This window comes from Lytechinus variegatus, chromosome 13, assembly GCF_018143015.1.
Source record: "Lytechinus variegatus isolate NC3 chromosome 13, Lvar_3.0, whole genome shotgun sequence".
NCBI lineage: Eukaryota > Metazoa > Echinodermata > Echinoidea > Temnopleuroida > Toxopneustidae > Lytechinus > Lytechinus variegatus.
The window spans coordinates 5,335,956-5,341,955 of record NC_054752.1 but is presented as its reverse complement, the minus strand read 5'-3'; the positions used below and the strand labels follow the sequence as shown (position 1 = coordinate 5,341,955).

General features: G+C 34.9%; 1 long non-coding RNA gene across 1 annotated transcript; it reads left to right on the top strand.

Moving 5' to 3' along the window:
- The first annotated feature begins 1,474 nt into the window (after positions 1–1,474).
- LOC121426945 lies at positions 1,475–3,703 on the top strand. The gene is made up of 3 exons (XR_005971645.1): positions 1,475–1,504; positions 2,073–2,148; positions 3,662–3,703. It is a non-coding gene; the product is annotated as an uncharacterized LOC121426945 (long non-coding RNA).
- Positions 3,704–6,000: the final 2,297 nt, after the last annotated feature.

Below are 6,000 nucleotides of genomic sequence, written 5' to 3'. Positions count from 1 at the left end.
AAATGACGTCATTTAAACACGTTTATGATCGTGGTTCTGTTTATACTTCCCCAGAAAGCCTGATTCTGGTCAAACAACGTTTACAAATGCACCTTTTTGTGAGTTTACGATCGGCGTTTTGAAACAGCGTTTAAATGAAAGTACATGTAAGCATGGACGCAACCGTGTTTTGGACTAATCACGTTTGGAAACGCTGATTCTGGCCTGAAAAGTGGAAGCATAAACACGGCCTTACTCTCACCTAGCCAGGCGGCTTCTAGTTCTAGAGAGTAAAAATCAGTTACTAACGTAAGGTTACTCTCATCCGAAGCCAGGTCTTCCTTCTCATTGACCCACACGACGGAAGCCAAACCACCTGAAACTTTCACCCCCAAGATTTCTACTTTCCTTAATAGAAAAGATCTAGGCCTAAATCATGTACATTGAAAAAACTTCATTTCCGACATTTCTACGCTCTCGTTATTTTTGAACAAGAATTCATCAAAAAAAATGAGAGAAATATTGTGAAAAGACGGAAGAGACTTGCCCGATGTTTACGCCGCCATCTTACTTCCTATTGTTCTTCGCCAACGTTACCCGACGCACGCGTCTATGAGAAGGAAGACCTGGCTTCGTATGAGAGTAACCTTACGTTAGTAAATGATTTTTACTCTCTAGAAGCCGCCTGGCTACTCTCACCCACGTTACGCGACTCAAGCGTCCATATCGTGGGTGAAGAACAATAGAAAACAAGATGGCGGTGTAAACATCGGGCAAGTCTCTTTTTTTTTCATGACAATTTTTCATTTTTTTAATGAATTCTTGTCTAAAAATAAAATCCATAGCATAGAAATGTCGGAAATGAAGTTGTATCCCAGGTACATGATTTAGGGCTAGATCTTTTAGAGAGAAAGTAGAAATCTCGGGGGCAAAAGTTTCAGGTTTTGGCTGCCTACATGCACATGTATACAATAGAAGCCCTGGCTTCGTATGAGAGTAAGTTACGTTAGTAAATGATTTTTACTCTCTTGAAGCCTCCTGGCTAGACTGGATTAGCATTACATCGGCTAATTAACAAATTTGGGGACAAATTTAATGATGTGAAAGATTCTTACTAGTTTTTAAATAATAATTATCTTATTAAGATCTACTGAAAAATATGTCTACAACTCAAAATAGTTTGTGTGTACAGAATTCAGATAAAATTATTTACGTCTATAACTTAAAAACTGGTGTCTGAATTCTGATTTGATAACTTGTCTATACTCTGTAGTAATAATTCTAATAATGCTAAAACCCCATTTTTACAATGCATTTCATAAATGGCTCTTTGAAATTACTCTGATTATTTATGTCTGTCCTTAATGTGCCTGTCCCTTACAGAAAAAAAGCTGATGTACTAAAGAAAGAGAAGGAGTTCCTAAACACCGCAACCAGAGTAGATGAGGCTATGGATGAGTCTGATGCCACAGATGAGGACATGGAGGATGAGGCTTCAACCTCAAAACAAGATGTGAGAAAGAGGGTACGTTGAAACTTTACATTCAACTTAAATTTTTAAGACGTGCATGGATCAGGAAATTTTGAAGCATACTAGCCAGGAAATTTAGTCCAAAGTGATAAGTGTTTACCTGAAGCAGGCCAGACTTTATTCTGTGATTTGCAAAAAAAAAATGACTTATACATAACTTGATATCGCTGCCAGTGGTGATTCAAAAAATTGCTCTTAAATTTCTACTTGAAAAAAAAAATTGATGGAATTGGAAAGTATTGGTGGTACTACTTCAATAAAAGAAAATTCATTAGAAAAACTAAAAATAATGATACACTTATGAATTTTGTCTGGATTGCTAGTCTAGATACAGAATTGCATTGGATTTGCACATGACCGCGTAACCAGGTGTCGCAAATTTGCACTCAGAAGATATGCGAGACTTAAATGTGAGTGGCGCGGCACGGTCACCCCAAAAAATCGTAGCTGGATGGTCTTGAAAAATGTTGAGCGGGGGAGGGGGGCTACATTAAATTTTAATTTTTAAAATTCTAAACATATTCCATATCTGTTCATATTTTATTTCCATTTTTGGTTGCAGGTTGGGAAAGCTGACAGATCTGCTATGGCAGAGCTTCTAAAGAAGAAAAAGACTGAAGACCAGCGGAACCATAAAGGTCAGTTTATAAGTTTATTATTTACGGCAAGATTCTGTGGCCAATTAAATGAAAAATCATGACCAGAAAACAAAATTCTCATATGTCCAGAAAGAGTATCTTCTCCAGAGCATTGCATTCATGCTTTTGGTGCAAATAGAATTTTACATCACAACAAAGAATACCTCTTAATTATCGAAGGTTAAACATATACCACATAAAAATTGTATCTGAAATTATGATGGAGTAGATGCTCTTTCAGGACATACATCTATATGAGATGAGAGTTATGTTTTCCGGACATGCTTTTTCACTAAATTGGTGATTTTTTTAAATGTTAAAGTTTTTTTCTGACTCTCTTGGTATATCATTGTAGGATATTGGCACTCTAAATGGATGAATTTCCATTGCTAGCCCTGGCATATCAACATTCACAAATAACACTGTGTCTCACACACGGATTTGCGTTATGGTAAATTCTAGTAGAAGGGGCTATGAATTGATGTGTCTGAGGATATATCCACCGCAAAAATAAAAAAATCACTTTCAATTTTTGAAAAAATTGCATTTTGGCCAATTCATATCGTCTGTGATGTCATAAAATCATATTCTAAAAAAATCTCTGTTCTTTAATGATATTTATCAAACCTTCACTGATATATTTCTCAATTTTTTTTTGTTTCTTATTACAACCAATTATTCATCAGGGTGAACTTCCCCTTTGATAGCTTTTACATTTTCTTGTGTATTTTGCCAAGAATGATTCTCTGCGTGAATCTACAAATGAATTCAGAATATCACAATTACTGTAAATAGGAAGATGCTCTGTAATTTCTCATATTACCAAGCTTGTCAATAATTTCAAGGCGGAGGGTTAGGGTGAATCTCCCTGAAAGAGAAACTACATGTACTAGAATAGCACAGTCTCTCCAAATGGTAATCTACGGTGAAAATAAGTTTTTGATGTGGAAACAAAAACAAACTAACAGAAAACGGAGGAAAAGGACACCGACTTTGATTTGAATCTACGTAACCATAGAAAACATTTTAATGTTTTAAGTAAGTGATTGATCTTCACAAATGTCATGTCATTTTACATTTTACAATGATGCTGCCTGTCACCGGTACAATTTCTTCCAGAGTGGCGGACCAAAAAAATTAGAAATTCACAGAGTCAAAGGCTTAGACAATCAACCAGTTTAAGAACTTAATTTCCTTTAAGTCACTTCCTTGTCATTTCATAAGATATTTTCAATCAAGTAGGACTATAGAAATAAGATTACCGAGCCTGAAATCTTGATTTTCTTGCTTTAACTTATCCGCCCCTAATATTATAATCCTGTTTCATGGGTATGCATGGTTTTTTTGTTGTGTTTGTGACTCTTAGATACTCCACTGCAGCTGAGTAACCAACAGTCACAAACAGACGGAACTTGACTTGGCTTTAATTAATATTTATATATGATGTAGAGTCTTTGATAAAAGTTTGAGACTTTGAGCCAGTTTTTGTGTCCTTTCATTTTCTTATATTCAGCACACACAACAAGCATGACAACAATTTCCCTGCACTTCCACGGGCCAAGTACGTGCACGCATGGGCCAGAAGCTGAAAGATGTCCGTGCATCTCGAAGACGTGCAGAAAAGCAGGTTTAAGTGTGATACCTTTTTTTTGTTTGGAAATAAGCCTTAATATTGCCTCATACGAGTCATTAAAAAACCCATTTTATTCTGATTATGGGTATATATTACACGAAAATGTCTTTCATGTATTATGACATGTCTGCTAATACAGCCAACTCAGGTTTATATAGTGTGTGCTTTCAAAATTTATCATGACATGCCAACTCCTGCTTTATCACCTTGTGATATTCATCAAACTCAGATTGATATATTTTTATATTTATACTATGACAAATCATTTTCTTGCCATGTGCCTTCCGTTTGATACTGTTTCCAAGTTCCAACTAATACAAAGGAATACTTATATGCAGCTATATGGACGCTAGTGTATGCACTTCATGCAAGAGATTTGTGGACATTTTTTGGCTCTTGTTCATATTTTTCTGATATTTGTATATAGGTGTGAAAAGGCAAAATATATGCAAAGTGTTCTTATTTTTGAAAAATAAATGTTGGTTACTTGTTCCTGTTTCGAAATTTCACAACTCTCTGTGATGGTAGGGATTTGCTTTACTACATGTATAGGCGTTGCTTTTCCGACTACGGCGGCGTCGTCAACATTGAAATCTTAACCAAGGTTAAGTTTTTGAAATGTCATAACTTAGGAGTTAGGAAGTATATGGACCTAGTTCATGAAACTTGGACATAAGTGTAACGAAGTATCACTGATCATCTTGCATGAGTGTCCAGGTTGAATGATCAAGTTCATTTAGGGTCTAAGTTTTTTTTATGTCATAACTTTAAAAATATAAGGGCCTATTTTATGAAACTTGTACAAAAGTTAAATTGCTGATAATCTTACATTAGTGTCAGCCTGTCAGGTCACATGATCAAAGTCAAAGGTCACAGCACTGAAACCTGAACTGTTAATTTTTTTAACTGTCATCATCATGATCCTATTTCATGAACTTGAACATAAGGGTAATCAAGTACCACTGACAATGAGTTTCAGGTCACATTGTCAAGGCCAATGATCATTTATGGTCAATAAAATTTGACCATGTTTGGTTATCAAAATTGAAATCTTTAACCAAAGTTTTTGAGATGTCATCTTAACTTTGGAATTTTATCGACCTAGTTTAGGAAAATTGGACATGAGTATTTAAAGCCTGTGTATAGCTTTGGTAAAGGGTCAATAATGTGATTGATAATCGAATATCATCTAATATGGCAGTCTTACTGAAGCGTAGAGACCGTTAGATATTTTTCCAACTGCACTTCTCTGAGAAAATTTCAAATATTCAAATCTTGGATATATAGCGCCCTCTCTCGGCGATGCTTGTTTTAAATTTAAAAAATGGGCATTCAAGCGCTTATTTTATAAATTTAGTGATGAGATATCCAAAAGTTACAGACAAAGAACATATCTTGAAAGTTTAAGCCCATTCCATGATTTGGAATAGGATTTAATTGAAAGACAAAAACGCACAGATATTTTAATTTGATCGGGTGACCCGATCAAGTTAAATTTCCATGTAAAATTGCAAAATTTATCCTGTAAAACACATTTTCATTTCATATCCTCCACATCATAACTGTTATAGGGCATATCCATTCATATTAGCTAGCAATGAATTGGAATAGTGATAGGTGCATTTTGGTGGATTTACCAAAACTATACACAAGCTTTAAGTTTCACTTATCATCTTGCATGAGTTTTAGGTCACATGATTAAGGTCAAAGGTCACTTAGGGTCAATGAACTGTGACCATGCTTGAGATATTTTTTTAAATGTCATAACTTTGAAAGATTATGGATCTGGTTCATGAAACTTGGATATAAGGGTAATCAAGTATCATTGATAGTCTTGCACTAGTTTTTAGTCAAATGATTAAGGTCAAATGTCATTTAACTTTGACTATGTTGGGAGTAATTTAAGAAATGTCTTCATAACTTTGAAGGTAAACTTGAACATTAGGGTAATCAAGTATCACTGTTTTTATTCAAAGTCAGCATTGTTGCTATATTGAATTGCGTGACGCAGGCGAGACTGTCAGAGGCGTTCCACTTGTTTTTTTTTTTCAAGTAACCTTTTCTTTTAAGGTTAAACAGGTTATTTTAGTTCGGTGTTTTCATCACTTGTAACCTTGCAAATCTTGTTTTGAATGAAGATACTTGCATTTGAATGAAAGAACAACCTCAAAGATAAATTTGTCAGAATATAGACTCATAAATGTTAGATACCTTAAAGG